The sequence below is a fragment of the Canis lupus genome, chromosome 28, assembly GCF_003254725.2.
Source record: "Canis lupus dingo isolate Sandy chromosome 28, ASM325472v2, whole genome shotgun sequence".
Taxonomy (NCBI): domain Eukaryota; kingdom Metazoa; phylum Chordata; class Mammalia; order Carnivora; family Canidae; genus Canis; species Canis lupus.
Window position 1 is genome coordinate 31932961 of NC_064270.1, and position 14662 is coordinate 31947622.

A 14662-nucleotide genomic window follows, 5' to 3' on the forward strand; every position below is an offset into this window, starting at 1 on the left:
GGAGATATTTGGGGCTGAGAGATGCCAGGACTCGCTGATAGATTGGATTGGGAGGGAGGGAGAGGACCCTCAAGGAAGATTCCTGAAGCTTTGTCTTGAGCAATTGGGCGGTGAGGACTATTTGCTGGGAAGTGAAAAAGTGGCCAAAGCAGGCGTATTTGCTGAGTTCCGTGGTCGCAGACCCAGGGCCCAGGAGGGAATCCTGCCGCTACCAGGTGACGCTGGCCAGACAGTGTGCGACTACGACAACCCCGGCCTCACGGGGGGCACACAGGAGAGTCCTCCATCTCTGGGGAAACGTCTGGGCTCTCTTGCCTTTCGGGGACAGCTCACTGCCTGCTCTGCGCCCAGCACTCCCCACCCACACCTGAACATCCGTCACCCCTTTGCGGGGAGGTGGGGCAGATTCCTTACTCCACTTAGCAAACAAGGCTCCACAGTCCACCACAGGCCAAGCTGTGAGCTTGAGGCCAGAGGTAAAAAAGACAACAGGATGTGTTGGTCCAGTCATAGAGAGAGGCACGTAAGCAGATCTTTCTAGAAAGGCTCAGTGCTGTAGGCAGGCTCTACGGGAGCACAGGGGTGGGAGAGAGGGCCCAGCTGGGGCTGAGGGGAGGGAGAGAGGTCTCCAGAGGGAGTAGCCTTGCCTCTGGGTCTGCAGAACCAACTAGAAAAAGGGACCTGCGGGGAAAGGAGACAGTATCAGGCAGAGGGAACAGCTGTCATCATTACGGATCAAGAGGAAACAGAACTTAGTAAAGGTCTAGACGTAAGAGGCTCCTTTTTTCTTAAAATATATTTTTAAAAGATTTATTCATGAGAGACACATAGAGAGAGGCAGGGACACAGGCAGAGGAAGAAGCAGGCTCCCTGCGGGGAGCCCAATGTGGGTCTGGATCCCAGGACCCCCGGGATCACGACCTGAGCCAAAGGCAGACGCTCAACCACTGAGCCACCCAGGCATCCCTAGACTTACAAGGGCCTTACATGGAGAATTCCAGAACCTCTTTAAGTCTGGGAAAGACAGGATGGAGCATATTTATTAAGCTCAACCTCTTGACTTCTTCAGATACACAAACTTAGAACAGGAATCCTTGGTGTTTGGGTGACAGCAGGTTAGGGAAGGGTAGAAAGATGGTTTGAAACATGAAAGAGTGGACTTGCGATGACGGGCACCAGTGGTCCTGACGCCTTTGCCTGCCACTGAGTCACCTGCACGCGGGGCATGGGACCCAGGGCCTAAGCCCACACCTCACCCACCGCTCAGCGGGGACGCAGGCAGGTGACGGGAAGGCCACGAGGACGGCGGGGCCCGGGAGGGTGAAGGAACGTGCCCCCCACGCACACAGAAGGTGGCACGATGGGGACTGCAATCCAGCTGGGTCCCCTGCTGCCGGGAGCCGGGCTCAGAGCCATCGTGCTGAGCTCTCGCGGGTGTCTGAAAACATTTGTGTTGTGGGCTCCGTAATTAGAAAGCAAACCCCAGTCTGTCCTTACAATCTAATTTCCCTGTAAACAAGGGCCGTTCTCAGACCCAGAAAAAAAAGGAAAATCAAAAAGATCTGTTTTCTGAGCAGCGGCCGGGGCGGCTCTGAATGAAGGAGCCCCAGGTCCCCTGCGCGGCTGTGATCGTTCCTTCCAAACAAACTTCTGCAAAGTCCCAGATGCGCTTCGGAGCTCCTGCCAAGGCCGGGTGTGTCAGGCAGGGCCTCCTCCGCCAGTCCTGCTCCTGACTCATTATTTATCCCTGCAGGAAGTAAACAGGCAGAGAGGGCGGGTAGTGAGCTCCCCGGCTTGTGCCACGGCCCGAGAGAAGGTCTGTGAATTAGGTCTGCTCTCTGCTCATCTGGCTTCAAGGGAGCATTTAGAGAGAGGCCAGCAGGACTGGTTTTCCACCCTGAGATCATACTTACTGTAACAACGTGGAAAATACAGAAAAGTGAAAAGGGAGGGGAGAAAAAAAATATCACCAACGCGCTCACCGTCTATAGACAACTGCTCTTAAAATATTAGCATTTCGGGATCCCTGGGTGGCGCAGCGGTTTGGCGCCTGCCTTTGGCCCAGGGCGTGATCCTGGAGACCCGGGATCGAATCCCACATCGGGCTCCCGGTGCATGGAGCCTGCTTCTCCCTCTGCCTGAGTCTCTGCCTCTCTCTCTCTCTCTCTCTGTGACTATAATAAATAAATAAAAATTAAAATAATAATAATAATAATAAAATATTAGCATTTCCCTCAGGCTTTTCTCATTGTTCTAGTTCTTTACTGATTGTGATAGCTGTGTGTGTGTATGCATGTTCATATGTATTGAAATATTTAAATACATTCAAGCAATACATTTATGAGTACACATGTTTATATATAATATATATTTAAATATGCAAATGACATATCAGAAAGAATAGTTTTATATACGGTGTATTTAATTAATAGACTATGTTTTAGAGCAGTTTCGAGTTTACAGAAAAATTGAGCGGTACAGAGAATTCTTTTTTTTTTTTTTAGTACAGAGAATTCTTTTTTTTTTATGTTGCTGCCAAAGGCTTTATTTTGAATTTAAATTTGAAAAGTGACCCAGAATTTTATGTTTTTTTATAATAAATTTATTTTTTATTGGTGTTCAACTTGCCAACATACAGAATAACACTCAGTGCTCATCCCTTATATATCCCCCTTCCTCTTCTACCGTTTGCCTTCTTCTTCTTCTTCTTTTTCTTCTTCTTCTTCTTCTTCTTATTATTATTATTATTATTATTATTATTATTATTATTTTCAAGTAGACTCCGTGCCCAGCATGGAGCCCAGCAGAGGGCCTGAACTCACAACCCCGAGTCAAGAGATCAAGACCTAAGCTGAGATCAAGAGTCAGATGCTTAACTGACTAAGCCAAGCCACCCAGGCATCCCCAGTTTGCTCCATTATTAACATTTTACATTAGTTTGGTGCATTTGTAACAGCTAATGAGCCAACGTTGATTCATTATTATTAACTAAAATCTAGTTTACATTAAGCTTTACTCTCGTGTTGTACAGTCTGTGGGTTTGGCAAAAGCGTAATACCATGTACCCACCATTGCAATATCTTGCAGGAAGGTTTCACTGACTTGAGAAATCTCCTGTTTCCGTCCCCCACCAACCCCTGGTGACTACTGATCTTTTTATTGTCTCCAACGTTTTGCTTTGTTTTGTTTCCAATTGCCTTCTTTTGTTGGTATAAGATACGTTCCGTAAGAGTATGAAGCTGAGAGCTTGATGAATGTTTACGCTCCTGTACACCTGTGTGATCAAGCCCCACTCTAGAGCTAGATCATTTCTGTTGCCCCAGAACATTCTCTCTTGTGTCACTTCCTAGTCAGTACCCTGCCTAAGGATAACAACTGTTCCGACTTCTACCACCAGGAATTAGTTTTGCCAAGTATTGCTTCACTTTATATAAAGGGGGATTAAAGAGCATATATACTTCGGTGTCTGGCTTCTTTTATACACAGCTACTTGTTGGTTTTTAAAATTATTTCTTATTGTGGTAAAAAAAATACATAACGTATAATTTACCATCTTATTACCATCAATTCTAAGTACAGTTCAATGTTGTGCAAATGTTTCTATTCTTTCTTTTTTTTCTTTTTTTTTTTTTTTTTTTGAGAGGGAGAGAGAGGGGGTGGACAGCGGGAAAGGGAGAGAGGGAATCTTTAGCAGGCTCCATGTGAGGCTCCGTCTCACAACTCTGAGATCATGACCTGTGAACTGAAATCAAGAGTCGGATGCCTAACTGACTGAGGCATCCAGGCACCCTGTTTCTATAGTTTCTTCAGGTAGAAGCTGAGGCCACTGATTTGTTTTCCCTTAATATATGTGCTTTGGTGCATTGAAAGTCTAAGTCTTGCTTTAACTACATGTGACATTTTGATATTTGTGTTTTCATTTTCATTTGGTTCGAATACTTTCAAATTTCCCTTTTAATTTCTTCTTTGACTCATGGGCTACTAGAAGAGTATTATTTAATATCCAAATACTTTGGGGGTTTTCTAGGTATCTTTATTTTTTTAAGACATTTATTTTAATGAGAAAGAGAAAGACACACACACACACACAAGTCAGGGGAGGGAAGGAGGAGAGACTCTCAAGCAGACTTCCCCCCGAGCATGGATCCCCACGTGGGGCTCCATCCCGCAACCCATAAGATCATGACCTGAGCTGAAATGAAGAGTCAGACACTTAACCGACTGAGCCACACAGGAGCCCCCAGTTATCTTTTGTTATTTTTCCTTTAATTACATTGTAGCCAGATAATATACTTTAAACAATTTTAATCTTTTAAAATTTACTGAGATGTTTTTAAAATGGGTAGAATATGGTCTATCTTGTAAATGTGTCATTTTCTTTTGAAAAGAATGTAATTCTGCCTCTAATAGATAGTGTTTAATACATAGTGATTGGGTTAAATTAATTGATAGCCTTTTGTATCTGCACTGATTTATTAATCTGCTTTTTCAGTCAATTACCAAGAAAGGTGTATGGAACTGCCAGTATATAATTGTGGACTTGGTCATTTCTATTTATTTATTTATTTATTTATTTATTTATTTAGATTTTATTTATTTATTAATCACACACACACACACACACACACACACACACACAGAGGCAGAGACACAGGCAGAGGGAGAAGCAGGCTCCATGCACCGGGAGCCTGACGTGGGGCTAGATCCCAGGTCTCCAGGATCACGCCCTGGGCCAAAGGCAGGCGCTAAACCGCTGAGCCACCCAGGGATCCCCTTGGCCATTTCTTTTTATTCATCAGTTTTTGCTTTATGTATTTTGAAGCTCTGTTATTAAGTAAACTTTTAGAATGTTTATGCCCTATGAAATGAACCTTTTCTCATTAAGATGAACTTCTTTATGCCTGGTGATACTCCTTGCTGCAAAATCTTTTCTGTCTGATGTAATACAAATGAAGTAACTTTATTTTCATTGGTATTTTCATAGTATAGCTTCTCCCTCCCCTGCATTCTCTTCCTTTTAATCTATGTGTTTTTTTAAGCAAAATTTGAAATGCTTTTCTCATACAATTGGGTCTTCCTTTTTAATCCATTCTGAATATTGCTCCCTTTTAACTGAAGTGTTTATAACATTTGCATTTAATGTGATTATTAATATGGTTGGCTTAAATCTACAGTCTTATCATTTGGCTTCACCTCCTTTCTGTTCCTTTTACCTTCCTTTTTGGCCTTCTTTCGGAAAAAAGTCATTATTTTTATGATTTTATTTTACTTACCTTTTAACTTATTAACCACAACTATATGTTAGGTGATTGCTTTAGGATCTATATGATACATCTTTAATGTGATAAATCTGCTTTCAAGTGATATTGCACCATTTCATGTATATTTAGAAGAGTTTTGCCCTTACAACAGTATACTTCTTTTTCTCCCCTTTAGCCTTTGTGCTTTGTTGTCATACATTTTATTTCTATATATGTTTCAAATCTCACAATATATGTTATTTTTGCTTGATATAGCCAATTATCTTTCAAAGGAGATTTACATAATAGAAAAAGACTTTATATTTACCACCATAGTCACCATTTCTGTCATTCTTTATTCTTATGTGTAGATCCTGATGGTCATCTGACATTATTTCCTTTTGGTTTGAAGGACTTCCTTCAACGTTTCTTGAGAGATAGGTCTGATGGTGATTAGCTTTCTTAGCTTTTAAATGTCTGAAGAAAATCTTTGTTTCACCTATATTTTAGAACGATGTTTTTGCTGGGCAAAGAGTTCTAGATAGTTCTTTTTTCTTTTACTACTCTAAAGATACTGCCCCACTGCACTCCAGCACATATGGTTTCCGACAAGTTTCTGTGAACCTTTCTTTTGTTCTTCTGTCTTTTCTTCTCTGTGTGCTTTTAATATTTTTCATGTTTTTACTGGTTTTAAGCAATTTGGTTATGATGAGACTTGGTGTATGTTTCTTCTTGTTTCCTGTGCTTATATCTGCTTGCTTATAGTTTACATCATTTTTAGAAAAGTTTTCACCTGTTATTTCCTCAAATAGTTTTTTAAAATCTCCCTTCCGCCTTTGTGGACTATATCTGCCTACTTGAAGTTGTCTCACAACTCACTGATATTCTCTTTTGGTTTTTAATTTTTTTTTTTGTCTTTTTTTCTCTGTGTTTCATTTTGGACTATTTCTATTGCTATGTCTTCAAGGTCACTAATCTTTTTCTCTCTAATGACTAATCTGTTACTAATCCCACCCAGTGTGTTTTTCATTTTATTTTTTTATTTTTTGTTTTTCATTTTAGACATTGGAGTTTTCATCTCGATATATGTGACTAGGATTTTTTTTAACGATTTCATTTATTTATTTGAGAGAGAGAGAGAGAGAATACAAGCAGGAGGAGGGACAGACAGAGAGGGAGAAGCAGGCTCCCTGCTGAGCAGGGAGTCCACTGTGGAACTCGATCCCAGGACCCGGAGATCATGACCTGAGCTGAAGGCAGATGTTTAACTGACTGAGTCACCCAGGCACCCCTAAAGATTTTATTTTTAAGTAATCCCTAAACCCAGTGTAGGGCTCAGACTCATGACCCCAAGATCAAGAGTTGCATGCTCCTCGACTGAGCCAGCCAGTTGCGTCCTGATTGGGATCTTTTTTTATATCTTCCGTGTCTGTACTTAACATGCTGAATCTTCCCTCTAGCCTCCTAACATGATTATAACATGATTATAACATGTTTTTAAAAGTCCTTGTGTACTAATTCTCTCATCTGCATAATTTCTGGGCTTGTTTTGATAAATTGAGTTTACTTTTCACTGTGGGTCATATTTCCCTGCTTCTTTGCATTCCAAACACTGTGGGCTTTATGCTTTTGGATTCTGGATATTTTTGTATTCTTATAAATATTCTTGAACTTTGCTCTGGGATGCAGTTCAGTTATTTGGAACAGCTTAATCCTTTCGGGACTTCATTAGGTGGGACCAGAGCAGTGTTTAGCACAGGTTCATTTTTTCTACTACTGAGGCAAGGCTCTTCTTAGTACTCTAACAGATGTCACATGAATTATGAGGTTTTTGCACTGTGGTGGGTGGGAACAGGAGCTCTTCCCAGCTCTGTGTTAGCTTTAAGGATTCTGCTCTATAAACCTCTCAGGTGGTCTGAACCTAATCTCACGTGGTGTTTGTACATATACATGCTGATCAGAGCTTGGATATCCCCAGAGTTCTGTCTTTGTCCAGCTTTCTCTTCTCTGGCTCTCAGATGCCCAGCTCCATCACCTCAAGTCTGGGAGACTCTTGGGCTCTCCCTGGGCTGCTTTCTCCAGGTCTTTATGGGGGTAAAAGCAGCACTTACTCTGTTGCTTTCCATCTCTAGGGATCACAGACCTCTGTTTCTCCTATCTCCTGTAGCAGCTGATCCCCCATTAGTCCAAACCCCTGTTGTGGTAACAATTCTTTATATGACTCTTCCCAACCCAAGCTCTCTGAAAAGACCAAAAAGCCATCGGATCAAGTTTCTTTCTCTGCAGTAAAACACCTGGCATTTACTTTGGGAGGGGTGGGGAGACACTTCTAGAAAAAAAAAAAAAAAAGATAATAAGGGAGAAGATGCCATGGGCAAGAGTTGTTTTTCTTTCCTTCTCAAGAGCAGCTTGCATTCTAGACACTGATAGTCTCTTTTCTTTTTGCAGCCTCAAATGCCAACTTTGACAGGAGTTAATCTTCTTAAATAATCACTACAGCTGTGTTAATGTTGGGAAGGAGCCTGGGATGGTTTTTATGCCTTTAACATGGAACTAGCTTGATTCTTGGTGATGTTGATTCATCAATCTCTCCACCCTGTACACATTTAGGACAGTGAGATTGTAGAGAGGCAAATCTACAGTGGGTTGGTGACTGAGACTTATTCTAGAAAGAAACCCTTTATCATTTTTTGAGCTCGGTACACATGCATGGAGCCTCACATAGGTGACACTGGTGACATTATTTTGTTCAGGGAATGCCCCAAATTCTCTGAAAGATTTTTCAGTCATCAAGGGAAGATTCCAATATGTTTTCTGCTTTTACTGTGTTGACAAAGGCAGGAAAATGACTTTAATGTACATGAGAAGTCTTATCAAGAAGGAATATTAACAAAAATATGTCTACCATTATTTGTTGTTCCTTTACGTCAAAATAAAATAGAAATGCCACCGTAATCCAAGCACACAAAAAAACCACTGCTTGCATTTTTCTGTGAGTAATTTGTAGGATTTAACCTAAAAATAAGAAAATATTGCTGATGTGTTATTCTAGTGGTAGAGCAATGGGTGGCCCTGTGCCTGGCAAAATGAAGCTCGAGGCCAAGAGCAGGTACCAGCCCAGTGAACCCAGCTCTCTTCTCCCATCTTCCCATGGTGTTGTTGGCCATTGGCATGTTCTTTACTGCTTGCTTCTTTGTTTATGAGGTCACCTCCACCAAGTGCACTCAGAATATCTACAAAGAGCTCCTCATCTCCTTGGTGGCCTTGCTTTTCATGGGCTTTGGAATCTTCTTCCCACCTGCTGTGGGTTGGCATCTATATATGAGTTTCCAAGGGTTCCAACCAGGCGGCTTCCCTGCATTCCGGCTTTTGTAAAATAATTTGTTTACTATTGCTGGAAGTGTCACATCTGCTGCTCATAATAAAGCCACACTGTGTGACCAAAAAAAAGAAATTAAGAAAGGGGCACCTGTGGCACAGTTGGTTGAGTGACCGACTCGTGGTTTGGGCTTAGGTCATGATCTCAGGGTCATGGGATCAAGTCCCACTTTGGGCTCTGCATGCAGTGGGGAGTCTGCTTGAGGATTCTCTCTCCCTGCCCCCCACTTCTCTCTCTCTTTCCCTGTTTAAAAAAAAAATTAACACATTTAAATGAATTGGCGTCTGGTCATGACAGTATCTAGATGCATTGGAAGGACAATGATAGATGCAAGTGACACCCAGAAAGAGATGTAGATTCGTGCCACATCTCTCTATGGGAAGCTCTTGTGTGCAAAAATCCAGCAGCCCCTTCCAACAATCAGTCTGGGAACCACAAAATTGGATTAGTCCACTGTCTTTTGGACCCAAGAAAGATGCTGAAAAATTGGTTAGAAGACAGTTTTTGGATTTTTCTTGGAATCCAGTTGCCTGTCCTTCCCCCCTGCCCCACTCTGCTGGATAATGGAGTCTCTGACATGGGCTGACATGTTGACCTTGAAGTCATCTTAAGTTCATGTGGCAGAGTGTGCACTGAATAATAAGGTGATTTATTTATTTTCCTCTCGGCTATTACATGAGTCGCTCAAGCATTGTGGTCTTTGTTTATTCTGTAACAGAATGAGCACAGGAAAGAGTTAAAACTACATTAAAAATACAAAGCTGAGTCAGACAGGGCTGCCAAGGTCGCTGGGCTCCTTGGTCTCTGTGCAGGAAGCATTGTTTGGACAAATTAGGGCCGTGTGTATAGATTGGCCCTAATCTACTAAGATCGCAAAGAAGTTTCTGAGGAGGTACCTTCCTCCGTGAAATACCAGGTTTAGTTGTTGAGACCTGGCAATTTCCCTCTCTTTATTAACTTGAGAATTCTTTCCTCTGCACGAATCACTTGGAATTTAAATCCTTTCCCAAAGTCCCTGGAATAGGCAGTACCACTCACAATACAGGAGTTTTTTTATGTCAGTTAAAAAAAATTATTTCTCGTTTCTATATTCATTCCATATTGAATCATTCATTCAGCAGAGTATGTACCAGTGCTAGACTGAGGTATAAAAATAAATGAGATGAATTCCCTCCAAGATCCAGAAGGTCGTACCCAGTGGGAAAATAAGTGCGTAAACAAACAAGATAACATGCAGGTACTGAGTCTACACACAGGCTTTAGGGGAATAGAAAACACCATTCAGGGGAGAAAGGGGGTCTTAGCATGGAGGAGGGAAAGAGGAAATCCCGTGGTGGAGGAGAGTTGGGGGTTCTCATTGCAGAGGAGAGTTAGGGAGTGTTACCGTGGAGGGGGAAGGAGTTCCCAATGTGCAGAGCCCTCAGTTGGCCTTGTTCTGAGGCACAAAGAAGCTATTCACATGTTCTTGATTTACAAGCATATTCTGTTCCAGAGCAGGTGAGAGGTGAGTACACGGGGTGCTTTGATACTGTGTTTTCAGAACTGTCCTTCTAGTTCTCTAAAGGACAGCTGAAATGTCTTTACCAAATCTTCCTTTTACTTAGGGCTGTGCATCCCATCCTATGTTCTCTGTGTGGCACACCAGTCTCGCTAAATGCCCTATTAGAAAAGGGGGCAGAGCGCAACCCGCGTGGCTCAGCAGTTTAGCGCTGCCTTCAGCCCAGGGCGTGATCCTGGAGCCCCAGGATTGAGTCCCACATTGGGCTCCCTGCATGGAGCCTGCTTCTCCCTCTGCCTGTGTCTCTGCCTCTTTCTCTCTCTCTCTCTGTGTCTCTCATGAATAAATAAATAAAATCTTTTAAAAAGGGGAGGCAGAGGAAGATTTTTGAGAAACACTAAGTTTGGAAAACACTGTGCACATATCTTCTTGTTGATTCACAATGTGTGGTGGTATCTCAAAGGCACTGAGAAGTCCTACAGTAAAGAAACTTGTTTAATCATGCTTCATCTAGTGCTTCCTGTATCATCTAAAGAGCAGGGACACTGCTTTCTTGGACATCTAACAATCATATTATGAGAAACATGGAGTTCAGTGTTTAAAAGCTTCTGATAGAATTGAAAAAATGGAGAACGTATCTTACACAACTCTTGTTAGTCATTAGTAATTGATCCAGAATGATCTATCATAGTTGGCCCAATCATGTATCAAGTTCTCTATTTTTTAAGATTGTATGTATGTATGTATTTATTTATTGAGAGAAAGAGTGTGTGTGTGTGTGTGTGTGTGTGTGTGCATGAGTAAGAGGGCTGGGAGGCAGAGAAAGAGGGAGAATCCCAAGCAGACTTTGTGCTGAGCGGGGAACTCGACGTAGGGCTCAATCTCACAGCCCTGGGGTCATGACCTGAACTGAAATCAAGTGTCAGATCCTTAACCAACTGAGCCACCCACGCACTCCTCATATATCAAGTTCTTGAGGAACCATTTTCTTAGGCAGTCTTCTTAGTTTGGGATAGAAAAGAGAAAGAAAGGAAAACTGGGAAGTGAGCATCTCATAGAGAGTAGAGTATCTCCAAGAATCATAGTTATTTATAACCCTAGAGCATATTGGTTACCAGACTTATGATCCACAGAGAGAAAAAATACAAAGTAAAGGACAAGACTAAAGACAGTGAATTGTTTGGGTGATTAGCCATTTAGCTGTGTCATTGTGAAGATCGACACGATCCCCAAAGTAACCAGGTTTGTCCTGATTCCATGTTTGGAAGAACTGAAAACATTTTGGAGTTCAGTTTTCTTTCTTTGGTTGGGGTCTCGGCCTTCCTTCTACTGAAGAAAAGTCACATGTACAACATGACCCATGGGTTCATTCAGATGTTGGCAAGTCCTGAAAACTTATGGGAGAAATAAAACACCACAGTCATCCTAAACTGCTCTTGGGGTTTGGGGAGCTAATTCATCACATCCCTTCCCACCAGATTCTTACTCAATCATGAAATTGGCACCGGAGTCTGAAAGGAGAAGAGAGCCAGCTTTAAGCAGATAAATAAAAATGGGGCTCCTGATACTGCCCCCTGAGCTAATCTTCCCCACCCAGTGCCAGGGTGTGGACAAGCACAGGGTGCCATGAAGCCTGGGGAGGGTCAGCTCCAGAGAGCCTGTCACTTGGCAGGCAGCTGGGGGAAGGCACTTCTTATCTCTGCGACCTGGAGCACCTTAACCCCCACCTGTGTGGAAACTGTATCTATGGGGGCTGATTTCCCCCTCTCACCAATCAGAGGAGTCTCACTTCTTCCTGGGGGATAACCCTAAGGGAGAATAGGGCAGAGTGTCATACTTTCTTTGAGAGCTCAGCTGTGTCAGAAAAACCCCAAATTTATGGGCCAAGGCAGAAATACATGCAGCTGAGGACCACCCCCAGCCCAGAGCCCTCTCATCACCACCCCAGCTGCCACAACTGGTAACAGTATATTTGGACTGGTGGTTTCCAGGGGCTGCAGTGGAAGTCACAGGATCTCTCTCTACCCCTTGCTTTCCTTTTCCAGAAAGAACATTGGAATGCAATGAGTAACAGTGATGATGTTATGTGGGGAAATCTTCTAATCTTTTCAATTACACTAATTTATGAAAATAACAAATCATTCACAGACTTCTGTACTTTATAATTAGTAACAAATTTCTTGCAGCGCACCCCCTAAACTCATCAGACCCACCAGTGTGCACAGGGACTTGTGGTAGAAAAGTGCTGCCTTAGCCTCAAGAAGCGTTTAAACAAAAGTACTTTGCTTTTTCTGAGCCTCATTTTCCTGGATCTTCAGCAGTAAAATGAAGAATTTAGACAAAACAGGTTACTAGAATGCTGAGATTGTCACATCAAACAACCATGACTTGGGAGCATTTCTGCATATTTAGAATCTTTGATTTGGGTTCATTTGTATCTGCCCATTCAGGCATTCATCTACCCAATCATCCATTCACCAACCGTTCATCCATTCATTCAACCATCCATCCGTTCATCCAGTCATCCATTTACCAGTCACCCAACCATCCAGCCATTCCTTTAGCCAGCCAGCCATCTACCAACCATTCATCCAACTATCCAGCCATCCAGGCATCCAGTCATCCATCCACCAATCACCCATCCACCTAGCCATCCATCTATCCATCCATCCATCCATCCATCCATCCATCCATCCATCCACCTGTGCATCTACTCATACATTCGTATATTCAATGTTTGCTATATGCTAGATACTGGGGATACAATATTGTAAAGAAACAAGACTTAGTCTTCATTATACTCCAATGGAGGGAATGATCATCGATCCATGTTGATGGCAACTGTGACTACAGCCATCACTAGGTGGGCCTGTGAAAGCAGATCTGATCCAAGTGGCCAGGCCAGGAGGGCTTTGTTGACCAGTGATGAGTAGGGCTGGGACCTGCCGGGGAAGAGTATGAGGAATCCAGGCTCCAGGCAGATGCACAGATGGGGAGGTCTGAGTGGGACGAGACAGGAAAGGTAGGCAAGGGCCACAGCTGATTGCAAAGTGAAACCACTGGAGAGATATCCCACGAGGGTGGTGGGATTAGGCTTCTATTTCTAAGCCGTTTTGCTCTGGCTGCAGATTGGGAAACAGAATGATGCAGCCAGAGTGCATGGGAGAAGAGGCTAGAGTGCCCGTCCAGAAGGCGTGAAGTCAACAAGTACAGGGAAGCAGGAGGTGGCGGGACCCTGGAGCCAGGCAGTGTGCGGGGCTCCAGCTTGCTTTGTTTGCCTCAGGAGCTCTGAGCCCCTGGGTCCAGTCTGAAAGCTCTCTGGGGGGGATCTCTGGGTGGCTCAGCAGTTTAGCGTCTGCCTTTGGCCCAGGGCGCGATCCTGGAGTCCCGGGATCGAGTCCCGCGTCGGGCTCCCTGCATGGAGCCTGCTTCTCCCTCCTCCTGTGTCTCTGCCTCTCTCTCTCTCTCTCTCTCTCTCTCTCTCTGTCTATCATAAATAAGTAAATAAATAAATCTTTAAAAAAAAATGAAAGCGCTCTGGGACTATTTCTACATGTGTGCAATGAGGGCCATCTACTCTGCAGCGCTACTGAGTGGATTGTGCGCAATCATAACTGGAAAGTGCTTAGCATCCGTGATAAATGCTCAGCAGGTGGCAACTCTCCATCATGACAATTTTGCTTCCTGGTTTTGCTGGTTCCCTTGAAGCCTGCAAGTTCAAGGGCCATGCTTGTTTTTTCTCAACCAGCCTCCTTCCCCGAATATTCCTGGTTGGCTCAAGTGTATGTCTTCAGAACTGTGCACTTAGGAACCCATCTGGAAGTTGCTGTCTCCAGCTAGGGTAGTGGGGAGTGCATCTCCGTTGTCTGCTCAGAACTAGGCTGCAACAAATCACCTCTCTTCCCAGGTTGCTTTACCCTATGCTTCTCCCTTTGTTGGGCTGGGGGTATCTGGTCTGCACAGAGGAGACCACGGCCAGCCTCCTCCTATAACCTCAACTCAAAGGCAGCGCCCCCTACAGGCTGAAAGCCTTCCATTGAGAGTTGGGCGATGCCCAGCCCACAAGAGCTGGCCTTTGGATTCTGAGCAGAATCTCCATCCCACACGTTTCGATACAATCTTGAAGTATAAAAGGACATTATGTAAGCTTCAATTAATGCAGAGCCCTCACGGATCAGTTCTTAGGATTTTTCCTGCCCTTAGGCAAACTTGCTTCTGACAAGTGGCTTAATCTGGTTTTAAAAATTGCTTCGGATGGGCAATCAAAGAAATTGCTGGGGCTCAGCTTATGCTAAGTAAAACAAGCAGGTTTTCTATGGCGGGCGGGGGGGGGGGGGGGGGGAGTCGTGTGCCTCACACTCAGTGGGAATTTGCTCCTGGTTGTTTTCTGATAAGACCCACAAGTTTTCAAGGTGCCCAAATTGAATAAATCTATTATCTTGTCCCCAAATTATAAAGACTTCATTCCGCCTGAAGACTTCATTCCGCCTGAAGGGAGGCCGCATTCTCCCTCTAAGCTGGCAGCTCCTGTCGGAGGCAGGGATG

The 14662-nt window shown here is 43.6% G+C and overlaps 1 protein-coding gene and 1 pseudogene across 15 annotated transcripts in view; both read left to right on the forward strand.

Annotated features, from left to right (window-relative positions):
* The window catches only part of TACC2 (transforming acidic coiled-coil containing protein 2), a 212078-nt gene that overhangs the window by 45893 nt on the left and 151523 nt on the right, over window positions 1–14662 (forward strand). The gene's annotated exons all lie outside the window — the stretch shown is intronic.
* LOC112672437 (transmembrane protein 258-like) lies at window positions 8327–8718 on the forward strand (annotated as a pseudogene).